Genomic DNA, 14088 nt, shown 5'->3' on the forward strand with positions numbered 1-14088 from the left:
GTGACACGTTTTACACACGCGTGTATCACTGGCACTTGGTTAGTTTTATATTGTTGGTCTGTGGCACCAGACGTGTGTGTTTCTTAGATTATGAAAAATCTTATAAATGTTTTGTGGTTTCCCCACTCATGATGATGGTGAATTGTCTTTAAGGCTCCGTTGCATGAGAGCCAAAGGCTGACATAAGGAAGTCTTCAGTGATGTCTGAAGAACAGACTTGAGACTGAGGATTAACGTTAAGAGGTTCCTCTTCATCTTAAGAGAATTAATTAATCCTGGCCATGATTTTTTCACCCTATAAATTTAAAGTTTAGATAAATAAGAGACCTTGACTTCTAAAACCTTCTCATGGTCTGCCCTGGTTTTCTGGTTAAATGGTTAAAGGACAAAACTAACCGAGAGGAGGGGTGAGGTCGGTGTCATTCCCTGGCAGAAACTGGAGGCCACTAACCACATGTTGGTGGTTAAGATGCTGAGACAGAAATCTCTTACAGACCCAAATTAGGAAAGAATGGCCAATGAACCAACAGGTTCCTGTGCAAAATGACGTTTAACTGCCTTTTTACCGTAGAATGGTTTTGGCCAAAAACGTGGTAAAATGAGTTTAAAGGGACATAACCTAAAAAGACAGGGCCATGGCATTTTTGCCAAGAATATGAGCTGCTCTCATAAAAATGAGAACTGAGAGCAGGGCCCGTAGATGGCCCATTTTAACACCCGCATTATGCTTGGCACGGAGGAGGTACCGAGACTACAGACGAATGTGAACGTGGAGTCTGGCGTTTGAGAGGTTGCCTCTCACTGCCATCATTAGCTTTATGATCTCGGGTAGCCTGCCGTCTCTGAGACCGTCTCCCCTTCTGTAAAATGGGAGTAACAACACAGAAACATCTGATGGGGTTTTGTGAGAGTTAGTTACCAAAGGGGAAAGGTGAGGGATAAATCAGGAATTTGGGATTAACAGATACACACTATTATACATAACATAAATAAACAAGGACCTACTGTATAGCACGGGGAACTCTACTCAATATTGTGTAATAACCTATGAGGAAAAAGAATCTGAAAAAGAGTAGATACATGACTGAACTGCTGTGCTGTACACCAGAAACTAACAACGCTGTGTATCAACTATACTCTTAAAAATTTAAACGATCATATTTAGTGCCCGTGGTGCAGGCAAAGAGTAAACGTTCAATACTCAAGTCCACTTTCCCCACCACCACCACCCTTCCTGTCGCAAACTCCTGCACTTCCTGAGAAGGGACCACGGCCCCTTGGTAGAGGCAGCTTTAACGCCCAACATGTAAGTGGAAATAGATGCTTACCGAGGGACGGAACACACAGAAATGATCCTAAAGGGCACACGCTTCACGTGGTTTAAGAGTTAAATAGCTATAATGTGTGGAATTACTCATTTCATCTTGTGCTAAAAGGCAGTTAACTTACAATCCTGGGTGTCTTTGCTACTACCTACAATAAACAGTTAATTTGAAACTAATGTAGTTTAAAACGCCTGCAGAATTTGACTTACGCACATTTTCAACACAGTATGATAAATCAAACTAAAGTGATCTAATGTGACGGATTTTGAAAAAATAAGGTGAAGCACAATGATAAATTTAAAGTAATACATTACTGACAAGTGGAACAAACTAAGACATCCTTTTAAAGGACTTAATTTGCCTTAAAAGATTAAGACTACAAGACTGTTTAAAAGGTTTTCATTTTTGTGTTTACTGGAAATAATCCATTCATTTTAGTTTGAGTGGAACAGTTCAAGTCTAGAAAGAGATAAATCTCAAAACTATTTACTGATGATGCATTTTTGAGCATGACTAATTACTTTGTGTTACTAAACTAGTGATTTGAGCTAATAGAAATGCACCACTTGGTAAAACGCCCCATGTTATCACTGACTTTGCAAACAATCCTCTCAGTGACTGACACTTATCAACATACACACTTAATGAAAATGTTCTTAAAAGGTTGATTGTGTGCACACACACACCATACACATTACACACACACACATATACACCAACGCAGACCCCCAGGAATAACTGAGAAGAGATATTAAGGGAGAGGAATGCTGAACCTAACAGTTCTCTAAACTCCTTTTTATATTTTTGATTCAATAACAGCTTTTTTTTATTTTCCCAAGTGGGGTTGGTTCATGGTCACACCACTCTTATAACTGGAGCGTTTCATAGTAGGTGAAAACAGTAGCTACTGCTGTAGACAGAGAGGTAATTTTGAACTAAACAGCATTACTTGCAGGAAAAGCAAAGGCTACACAACACATATCGCTTAGCAAATGTATTCAAGACATACGTTTTGGAAGAATTAGCTAAGAATGGCAAGTAGTAACAAGTAAAACTGTAAATAACAATGGAGGTACTTCAGATATAAGATAAAATTAGGTTGCAAGGAGGTTTTTAAAAGAGTGCATGAGTATGCTTTAAGATGATGCTTTTTACGTAAATCTTAATATTTCGCTTTTTATTCCAAAAGGAAAAATTAAAACTGGAACTAAACATGCGAAACCGCCTCCCAAAACTTAAAAACCGTAGCCGGAAATCTCAGAAAAGTTCACAGGCCTGATCCACAGAACTGATTCCAGAATTTAATTATGAAAAACAGATGAGATGTATTTAATAAGAATAAATGCATTCCTTAAAATCAGTAACATCATCCCCTCTAAGTCATCAACAATTACAAGAAGTGTGATCTTGAGATGGTGTAACAGGTTACAAGATAAGTGTAATTAGGCAGCAAAACTGCTTCCTGCTGCCTCTTTTTGATACTGACATCACTAAGGTTTTCTGAAGTGTCTTTATCTTCAAGTAACTATCTGAATAGGAGATCGAGTGAATCCAAAGAAACTACGCGTTGCTGTAAATGCACTTCAGTTTGCACGATTGTCTAAAGGAAATGAATGTGCACCATCCAACTTCTGAAACACAATCAAGATGAACGCTGTAAGAGTACAATAAAACATGAAGGACACACTTGGATGGCAAGCTTCTTCACAAAAAACATAAAAAATATGTTCTGATCAGATTCACAGTTTAAACTTTAATGGTAGGCCAGTGGACCACCGGGAATGTATCTTTCCTCTGAGAGACAAAGTATGTGTTTCTCTTAATACTTTGATAACTTCACTACTCAGCCCATTTCTGGCATTTAGTCCCCAAATCCAAAACAAGCTGCGCTACTAATCTGTGTTCTAATGACTGCAGTGCTTCAGACATATGTCCCATAAATATTTAATTGCAATCAATCCATCAAATCTCTGAGGATGACAGTGATTAAATTTCAAGATTCTTCTATCATTTTAAGAGAAATATGTGATTTTTCAGTTAAAAGCTCGTAAGAAGGTTGTCCTGAGGAGAGGAGGCCAAACGAGGGGTGGGGAGCACTGACTTCAGTGCCTAAGTGGCAGTCTGGTCCCTGAAGCAAAGCAGCAGGGGCACACGTGCAACCCAGCACACAGATGTGAACACCCGCAAGAGCTCCTGATGAAAGTGAAAGAGGGCAGCGAAAAGGTGGGCTTAAAACTCAACATTCAGAAAACTGAGATCATGGCATCTGGCCCCATCACTTCATGGCAAATAGATGGGCAAACAATGGTAACAGTGAGAGACTTTATTTTCGGGGGGCTCCAAAATCACTGCAGATGGTGACTGCAGCCATGAAAATTAAAAGATACTTGGTCCTTGGAAGAAAAGCTATGGCCAACCTAGACAGCATATTAAAAGGCAGAGACCATTACTTTGCCAACAAAGGTCCATCTAGTCAAAGCTATGGTTTTTCCAGTAGTCATGTATGGATGTTAGAGTTGGACTGTGAAGAAAGCTGAGTGCTGAAGAACTGATGCTTTTGAACTGTGGTGTTGGAGACTCTTGAGAGACCCTTAGACTACAAGGAGATCCAACCAGTCTGTCCTAAAGGAAATCAGTCCTGAATATTCATTGGAAGGACTGATGCTGAAGTTGAAGCTCCAATACTTTGGCCATCTGATGCAAACAACTGACTCATTTGAAAAGACCCTGATGCTGGGAAAAATTGAAGGGGGAGGAGAAGGGGACGACAGAGGATGAGATGGTTGGATGGCATCACTGACTCTATGGACATGAGTCTGAGCAAGCTCCAGGAGTTGGTGGTGGACAGGGAAGCCTGGCGTGCTGAAGTCCATGGGGTCGCAAAGAGTCAGACATGACTGAGCGGCTGAACTGACTGACACTCCTTCGCCTGAAGAAAAATGTTGTTCAGTTGCTAAGTCCAACTCATTATGACCCCATGGACTGCAGTGCACCAGCCTCCTCTGTCCTCCACTGGCTCCCAGAGTTTGCTTAAATTCATGTCCACTGAGTCGGTGATGCCATCTAACCATCTCATCCTCTGCCATCCCCTTAATGACTATGTCTCAAAAATTTACTTATTAGAAACCCTTTTTGAGCACAAAGATAACGAATAAAGTCTTGAGAGCTAGAGAAAAATAATTTTTAATAAATCAGAAATCTTTAGAAATTTAAGTAAAAATTTAAATACAGTAAAAAAATTTACTTTTAAAACATATTAATTTCTTATGGATCTTTAACATTTCCTTTCTATATAATACTTTGGGGTTAAAAAAAATAAGTTGTCTAATTTAAATATTTCTTCTTACACAGGCTCAGTAAACCTTGACGGGTTAGTGAGAACCACACTGAAGTACTACAATAAATTAAATCATCAGATACTTACAGCCATGTGCTAAATGCCAGGCCTTCAGTTCGCAGCTATATATAAACACAGACTGCAATAAGTAGGAATAAGGCAGGTCAGCTTAAAGCTAAACCAAGAGAATGAAGTATGTAAAGGGACAGAAATAAACTATTATTTTTATTCCATTTCAAGGACTGGGTAATCACATGACTGAAGTGTATTAAATTAGACCACCATGGTACAAGGAATAGAAAAACACTCTGAAGGGTATAAAATTTACCACTCAGTGCAATTTATCATTAGAACCAGTAACTCAATGGAACAACAGTCCTTCTAAAATATATCAACAGACATGAAATAATTTGCAACAGGATTAAGTCCTTTGAACTTCTTGACCACCAGACAATGAACTCATTCATTCATTCAATAAACTTTTAATTGAGTATTTACCATATGTTGGGTTCTCTTTTAGACATGTGAAGACCAGAAATGAGTGAAACAGACAAAGATTCAAGCCTTCATAAGATTTAAGTATCTAGTGTTGGGGGATGGCGTGGCAGGGCGCAGAGCAGAATGCATGAAATAATAAATGCAATAAATGACGTAATACGTCAGAAGGGGATGAGTGTGGGAAATAGAACAGAACTGCCAGGGGAGCTCGGGGCTGGGGGCAAGGAGCTTTCAGGTGTGGACAGTGAGGTCCAGGGCAGACGTCACGATGAAGACAACACCTGAGCCGAGGCTAGAAGGCAGGGAGGCAGCGGGCCTGGGGTCAAGCAGGGAAGCGGACCCAGGAAACGGGGCTCCCGGCATTGACACAGGGCAGAGCAGGCTGGCGGGGAGTGAGCACCCAGGAGTCCCGCACGGAGGCCCAGGAATCCAGGGAGGAACTGAGCCGGTGTGAGGCCGGTGCTCTCCTGAATTCACAACCTAACATCTCAAGAGCGCTCTGGGCAACCCCTTTCCTCTCCAGCCCACTCACTCTCCATCTACTCTGCATCTCTGCTCCCCTTAAAGGTCCAACTGCCTCCCCCTCTCTTCAGCTGATGACCCTGCTTCCGAATCCCATTGATTAAGAAAAAGAATCTAAAGCAACTGAAGGAGGTGTTCTGCCCGCCCCAGGCACCAGCTCTCCTCCAGCCGCACGCCGTGTTGGCTCCGCGGAGACCAGCTCCTCGCCCGGCCCACAGACTCGGGTGCTCCTCCTGACCCCACGTCTTCTCCCGCTCTGTCCCTGTCGATGCTCCTCCTTAGGGGACAACTCAGAGCAGCTGACGGCACTGCTGTCCCCACACCCTCCTCACCTGCCCCGTAGTCACAAGGGCTCCCTCACCTCCCCAGCAGCGCTGTGCCCGCTGGGGAGTCCCATCTCCACGTGACCAAGCCCAGAGATCAGGTCCACGTTCTCCCCTGATTCAGCCCGCCACCAGCATCTGACAGAGCTGGGCCCTCCTTCTCTCCTTGGCCCCAGAGGTAACTGAACCCTCTCCCGTGTCCGGGGTCGCTCACTCAGCCCTCCTCCTTGGTGGCTGCCCTCTGCTCCTCCCCGGCCCCTGGGCCGCCTGTCGTTCCCATTTATACACTTCCCCTGGCCATCTCACTTGGTCTCCAGTCCAATGACTCTAGACACTACCATCTATCTACACACTGATGACACCCACACGCATATCTTAGGTCTAATTTTGGCTTCTGCCTCTTTATCCATCTGCCTAAAGCGAAAGAAAGTGTTAGTCATCAAGTCGTTATCTGACTCTTTGCAACCCCATGAACTATAGCCTGCCAGGCTCCTCTGTCCACAGAATTCTCCAGGAAAGAATGATGGAGTGGACTGCCATTCCCTTCTCCAGGGGATCTTCCCGACCCAGGGATCAAACTCAGGTCTCCTGTACTGCAGAATCGTTACTGTCTGAGCCACCAAGGAAGCCCCGGATCAATGTCTTGTTTGGATGTCTAACAGACATTTCAGACTCATCATGTCCAAAACTGAATGCTTATTCTTCCCCCCAAATTTCTCCTCTCCACAGTCTTCCCCATTTCAGAAAAATTAACATACATCCTGCCAGTTTCTTGGTTGAGAAATCATGGATCCATGGATTCTTCACTCCTCTTTCTCTCACACTTCACACTAAATCTTTCAGCACACCCACTGACTTTATCTTCAGAACAGATCCACATCTGACCTCACATCTTCCATAGACCAGATGCAAACTGCCATCTCTGCTCACCCAAATAACAGCACAGCCTTGGATACCGTTCTTCTGCTTCCTCGTCCGACCACCCTACAGGACACTGCTCAAATGCCACGTTCTCCCTGAAATCTACCCAGCTAATCTACCCAGCCCCTAAACCACAAATTTGAAGGTGAGTGTCAAGGACATGCATCTTTAATAGACTTTCCCACTAAATCTGCTGCAGGAGGTCTGGGAACACACTTAGAGAAACAACGTTTAGGATGCTACTCGAAACTCATCAGCAAAGGATGCCGAAAAATGTATTCCTAGTCCTAATAAGTTCCCTCCTGACACACTCCTCCTCTCTACCAATAAGTGTCTGCATTTTCTCTAGGGCAAATGTTACTCTTCCACGTTATAAAATATGTGCTTCATACAGTTACCATCTCCCGTCCGCTCATATGTCAACTATTTCCTAATACTCCAGAACGCTTGACTCTTCAGCACTAGTGATGCATGTGCTGATCTGAGCTAAAGATGACATCCCATAAATAACAAACTATCATGCTTCTTTCAAAAAAGATTAACAGGAAAATGGAGAGATGTATAAGAATGTATTATTTATGTTAAAAGCTTTCTAAAGTCTCCAACTAACATAAAGCAAAATATGTTACTTTTGACTGCTTTTGTCCAATACTTTATTAAGTCAGAGAAACTGGGTCATGGCACAAAATACAGAGCACTGAGGGTCTCAGAGAATGTCCACTTTCACATACTGTAGCATCAAGCGGCTCTAGGTTGGGAATTATAGACACCACTCAATGAAAAACACAGAAACACCTGACTCCTACAATTTAAGGATTTTCACAAATGAGCTCCATTATAGTCAATTTTTCAAGTTTTTCATCTACCAAAATCATAAAGACATTTTGCTGCCTATTCCTTACAATAAGAATAGGGGTTTTTATTTGGTTTCTTTATTTAACAAAACTAAGTGTCTGCTATACACTAGAACGCCTGCATTGAGTAACGTGAAATGGAGACAGACGGTGCGGGCAGAGGAGACAGGGAGGCGGCCAGCACACGTGACTGTGTTCCTCATTTACCCCTGGGCAGACGGGGGGTCTTAGCTGCCCTGTCTAAGTCCCAGGCTTCCCCGGTGGCTCAGGAGTAAAGGACCCGCCTGCCAACACAGGAGACATAGGCTCAATCCCTGGGTTGGGGGATCCCCTGGAGAAGGAAATGGATACCCACTCCAGTTTTCTTGCCTGGGAAATGCCATGGACAGAGGAGCCTGGTGGGCTAGGGTCCGTGGGATCACAAAGAGTCAGACACGACTGAGCACATCCAAGTCCTAACTTTACCACATGCTACTGTGGACACTCTCAGCAAGTTATTTTACCTCCCCGTAACTACGGTTTACAAAGTGCAAAGTGGCAGTAATAAAGTATGACACGCTGTGGCCACTGCAAAGATGAACCCAGATTAAAGCCTTCAAACAGTACCCAGCGTAAGTCAGTATTCAATGAACGTTATTTTTATTTATTCACAATTATCATCATTCAGTCTCTCACCATTTATTATCTACTGCAACTCAAGTGAGAAGCATAAAGACAAGAAATCATTTTCAGAGCAAACTCCTAGAATGGCTACAGTAAGGGTCTTTGGAGACGCAGGAGAGGAAAAGTCAGAGCTGTAAGACCCAGAAGATGAAGGCTTCTGTGTGCCAGGCTAGGGTCTGAGTGGCATCCTAGACACAGTGAGAAAGACTGAAGATTCGCTTTTCAGAAAGAACACTCTCAAAGCAGGCTGGAGGAAGGCTTGAAAGGGGGGCTAAATGAAAGAACACGAACCACTCCCCCAGCGCAAGTCACTGACACCAGAGCTGGAGAGAGGGAAAGAGGGAAGGGCAAAGGATGTTCAGAAAGAAGGATCAACAGAGCACAGTCAAACAACTATGTGAGAAAGACTGGAGACGATGGCGTGAGAAAAGATGGCGCCTAGTTTTCTGGTTTAGGCAACAGGGTAAAACTAACTTACAAACGAAGGGGTGCAGGATGGCTCGTATGTGAAGGTGCATCTATGTGAAAGGGCGTCACATGTGTGCGTGTGGGAGTGTGTGTGTGTATGCCCACACATACCCAAAGATACTATACACACACACACACACCTGCAGTCACAAAGAGTCGGACACAACTGAGCGACTTTCACCATCTGCATAAAGCCGTGTTCAAGACCCCTCATCATAGATAACTAAGGCAGTTAGTCCCTCGTGAGGAATCCCCAGGAGCTGGCACGAGTCAGAGACGTGGGAGTCTGAGTACAGAGACACTGGGGGAACAGACAGAGGAAAGCATAATGAACAAGGGCCCTGAGCAGCTGCCCAGAGAATCAGGAGGGAAAGCGAGAGCGTCGTTGTTGCTGTTGTTCAGTTGTGGCCAACTCTTTGCAACCCCATGGACTGCAGCCCGCCAGGCCTCCCTGTCCATCACCAACTCCTGGAGCGTATTCAAACTCATGTCCATTGTGTCAGTGATGCCATCCGTTCTCTGTCATCCCCTTCTCCTCCCACCTTCCGTCTTTCCCAGCATCAGGGTCTTTACCAATGAACCAGCTCTTTGTATCAGGTGGCCATAGTATTGGAGCTTCAGCTTCAGTCCTTCAATGAATATTCAGGACTTCTTTCCTTTAGGATGGACTGGTTGGATCTCCTTGCAGTCCAAGGGACTCTCAAGAGTCTTCTCCAACACCACAGTTCAAAAGCATCAATCCTTTGCATTCAGTCTTCTTTATGGTCCAACTCACATCCGTACATGGCTACTGGAATAACCACAGCTTTGACTATATGGACCTGTCAGCAAAGTAATGTCTCTGCCTTTTAATATGCTGTCTAGATTTGTCATGGCTCTTCTTCCATGGAAAGTGCATAGTAAAATGAGCAGAAACTTTAGTTCCAGGAGTCTTAACAAACAATATCCAAGAAAATAATTTCCTTTACTGTGTTAAGTGTAATGTGAGACAAAAGGAAGAGCCCTAAAAATACTGGCTCAAATCTCTGTAAAGCTTTGAGTTAAAGATGGTGCTGCCAGGGCTGTGGATTTAAGAAGCGGTTTCTGGGATTCCTTCCAAATCCATTATCTGAAGAGGAATTTATCCAAATGGAACCGACTCTCATCCATCTAAGCCGTGTTTATTCCCTGGTATCGTGGAATGTTAGGGCCGAAAGGTATCTCAGACCTAGTGACCCTTCAGTCTAACTCACGTTACAGACACAGAAACCAAGGCCTGAAGAGGATGAGAAGTCAGCTGTCAGTGAAAACACGGCCCATTACTGGTGGATCCATAAAGAGTGTGTGTGTATATATATATACATATATATGTATACATATATTATATATTTGCATGTATGTATGTATGTTTTGGGGGCTTCCCTGGTGACTCAGTAAAGAATCCCGCCTTCAGTGCGGGAGATCTGGGTCACATCCCTGGGCTCAGAAAAATGCCCTGGAGAAGGGAATGGCTACCCACCCCAGTATTCTTGCCTGGAGGATTCCATGGACAGAGGAGCCTGGTGGGATACAGTGCTTGGGGTCTCAACAAGTCAGACACAACTGAGCCACGAACACTTGCACTTTCTTTCACTTTCATGTATGTTTTTATACAACACTTAGATTATAATTTATAGTTAAATTATAAATTAACAGCTTAATGCATAATGATAAAGCCAACTACCAGAACATGCCCTCCCTTACAGAAAAGATCAGAATCCTTTCAGCTTACCCTTCCCTTGTCTTTCTTTACAGCTTTATCACAAAGATGTTTCCCTAAATAATACATTATTTAGCTCTTCTCACTACAGAACATCATTACATAAAAGGACTCATCATAACAACTCTTCCGCGATGTGCTCCTTTCCCTTAATTCACTCACGTTCAGTCTCACTGCAGTGCGCTCATCTCTCTGCCGTGCAGCAACGTAACCACTTAGTCATCTTAATGCTGACAAACGTGTGAGTTCAGCGCCAGCGTTTTTGCGTTACAAGTGATTTTAGTGAATGACTTTTGCTGCCAAATTTAGAGTGAAATCACTAGGTCAAAAGAAATCTGCATGTTTAAGTTTCAGCGCCAAAGTGCTTTCTCAAACAAGCTGTGCAAACTTTCACTCCTATCAACAGGTGAAACTTGGTCCCTCGCTCCATGTCTTTGCCAAAGTTTGAGATTTTCAGGTTTTTAAAACGGGGCCAATCTGGTGAGCGTGAGGTGATATTCCATTATGTTTTTACTTGCTGTTCTCTGATTATAAACAAGGCTGAGCATCTTCTATGTCTTTATCAGCCATTCAGGGTTTTCAAGTGCATGTGCTTATCCATGTCTTATGCACAATGACATTGTTTTTATTTTTTTTAACTAACATGCAGGTTTGGTTTTTATATTCTGGACTTTAATCTCTTGGGTGGTTCAAAAGAATTGCAAATATGAAGTCTTTTGATGGTCAAAGCTCTTAATTTCAGTGAAGTCAAATTTATTAAGCTATTTTCTTATATCCTATATAACTTGTCTTTATACTCAAAGTAATGAAAGTCAAGTCACTTTGGTGTGTTACTTTCTAAATCTTTATATATTTTTGGCTCAATTACATATGTGAGGCGTTCCAATGCTAAGAGATAGAACCTTCCTCAGAGAGAAATATTAATGTTTTAATATTAAGTATGATGTTTACTGAAAATGTCTTTAATCATGTATTTTTGCTTTTATCATGAATATTATGACATTTTTGCACCTGTTGATCTAATGATCTAATGATCTAATGATTTTAGTCAAAGAGGAGAGTGAAAAAGTTGGCTTAAAACTCAACATCCAAAAAACTAAGATCATGGCATCCGGTCCATGGCAAATAAGATGGGGAAACAATGGAAATAGTGAAAGACTTTATTTTTTTGAGCTCCAAAAGCACTGCAGATGGTGATTGCAGCCATGAAATTAAAAGATGCTTGCTCCTTGGAAGAAAAGCTATGACCAACCTAGATAGCATATTCAAAAGCAGAGACGTTACTTTGCTGACAAAGTTCCATCAAGTCAAAACTACGGTTTTTCCAGTAGTCATGTACAGATATGAGAGTTAGATCATAAAGAAAGCTGAGTGCTGAAGAACTGATGCTTTTGAACTGTGGTGTTGGAGAACTCCTGAGAGTCCCTTGGACTGCAAGATCAAAGGAGTCAATCCTAAAGGAAACCAGTCCTGAATATTCATTGGAAGGACTAATGCTGAAGCTGAAGCTCCAGTACTTTGGCCACCTGATTTGAAGAACTGACTCACTGGAAAAGACCCTGATGCTGGGAAAGACTGAAGGCAGAAGGAGAAGGGGATGACAGAGGATGAGGTGGTTGGATGGCATCACTGACTCAGTGGACATGAGTCTGAGCAAACCATGGGGTCGCAAAGAGTCAGGCACAACTGAGCAACTGAACTGAATGATTTTACCCCAGAATCAGTTAATGTAGTGAATTACATCCATAGATTTCCTAATGTCCAACTACCACTTAATTTCCAGAATAAAGGCAATCTGCTCATGAAGCAGTAACCTTTTTAATCCTTATACTAGAATTGGCTAAAAATATTTTAAATTTTACATCTGTAGTCGTAAGTGGGGCTGGCTTATAATGTTTTCTTCTCATGTCATCTTAGATTTTAGAGTGGAAGATTATCTCAGTCTTACAAAAGAAACTGAAGTGTCTCCCTTTTGCCATAATCAAAACAGCAATTTTTTGGAATCTGAATTGGAACCAATTGATTCTTGAATGTACGGGAGAACCTGTCTGATACAGTAAATGCTGGTTAAATTTAATTCTTACGTGTGGGTACTGTGTGTGTTCAGTCATGTCCGACACTTTGTGACCCCACGGACTGCAGTCTGCCAGGCTCCTACATCCATGGGATTTTCCAGGCAAGAATATGGGAGTGGATTGCCATTTCCTTCTCCAGGAGATCTTCCTGACCCAGGGATTGAATCCAGGTCTCCCACATTACAGGCAGACTCTTTACTATCTGAGCCACTGGGGAAGCATATTTACCATTTATTTTGCTCTTCCTTTCTTCTTGCATCTGAGACCTTCCATCTTAGAGCTAAGAAAATTTTCTCCCTGAATTACTTTCTTAAAATTCTTCCTTAAGAATGTCTTTCTCCTGTTGGTGTGGTAGTCAAGGTTCAACTAGAGAAGTAGAACCAGTAAGAGATTAGACAGACAGACACACACACATACACATAGGAGATTTATGGTAAGACCCTGGCTGACATGATTATGAGGGCTGGCTAAGTAAGTGGCACAGGACAGGCAGCTGGGAAGAACAGACACGGCAGGTGGCTCTGCAGGCAGGGGCCAAGCGGCTGCCCACAGACAGAGCTCCCCTCTTGCAGGCAAACCTCGGGCCTGTTTTACAAGCCTTCTGCCCGGTTCCGACAGGCCTACCCAGCTTACGTAGGATAATCTTCCTTACTTAAAGCCAAACGATTACAAGTTTAAACTACATACAAACAAGTATCTTCACAGCAACACTTAGATTTGCTGCTGCTATTGTTCAGACGCTAAGTCTTGTCTAACTCTTTGCGACCCCATGGACCGCAGCACACTAGGCTCCTCCGTCCAACACTATCTCCGGGAGTTTGCTCGAATTCACGTCCATTGAGTTGTTGATGCTATGTGATTAAATAACAGGGGGGCCACAGCTTTGCCACATGGACACACCATTAAAGGCAACACAGAGTGCAAACTCCGCTTTTGCAGGGAAATGTATTCACAGCTCTATTACAATTAAAAGATATTTTAGTTGACTAGGTATTCTTTCTAAAGAATTTTTTTTTTAATTCTTTTACTTAAAAAAAAAGTCCCTCTTCATTAAATATTTTAGAGCTGAATACGCCATGCAGGTATAGATTCCTCCTCGTCTCCTCAGTCTGGGGCTGAGGGACTTCCTGAACAGACGAAGCATGTGTGTCACTGGCTCCAGCACCGTCCTTTCAATGTGGTCTCTCCTCCACGTCCTGTCCTCTCCGTTTATAACTGAGCGTGTGGATTACAGGCCCATCTACTCCACCCTTCGAGTCTCTTACACTTTGTTTCTTTATAGCTCTGTACTAAAATCTGGATAATTTTGCAGATATATCTTCCAGTTCAGCAAATCTCTCTTCCATCAGATCTGACTGGCTATG

The 14088-nt window shown here is 42.8% G+C and overlaps 1 protein-coding gene across 7 annotated transcripts in view; it reads right to left on the bottom strand.

Moving 5' to 3' along the window:
* The window catches only part of DENND1B (DENN domain containing 1B), a 268899-nt gene that overhangs the window by 52857 nt on the left and 201954 nt on the right, over positions 1 to 14088 (bottom strand). The gene's annotated exons all lie outside the window — the stretch shown is intronic.

Source organism: Bos javanicus, chromosome 16, assembly GCF_032452875.1.
Source record: "Bos javanicus breed banteng chromosome 16, ARS-OSU_banteng_1.0, whole genome shotgun sequence".
NCBI classification, from domain to species: Eukaryota; Metazoa; Chordata; class Mammalia; order Artiodactyla; family Bovidae; genus Bos; species Bos javanicus.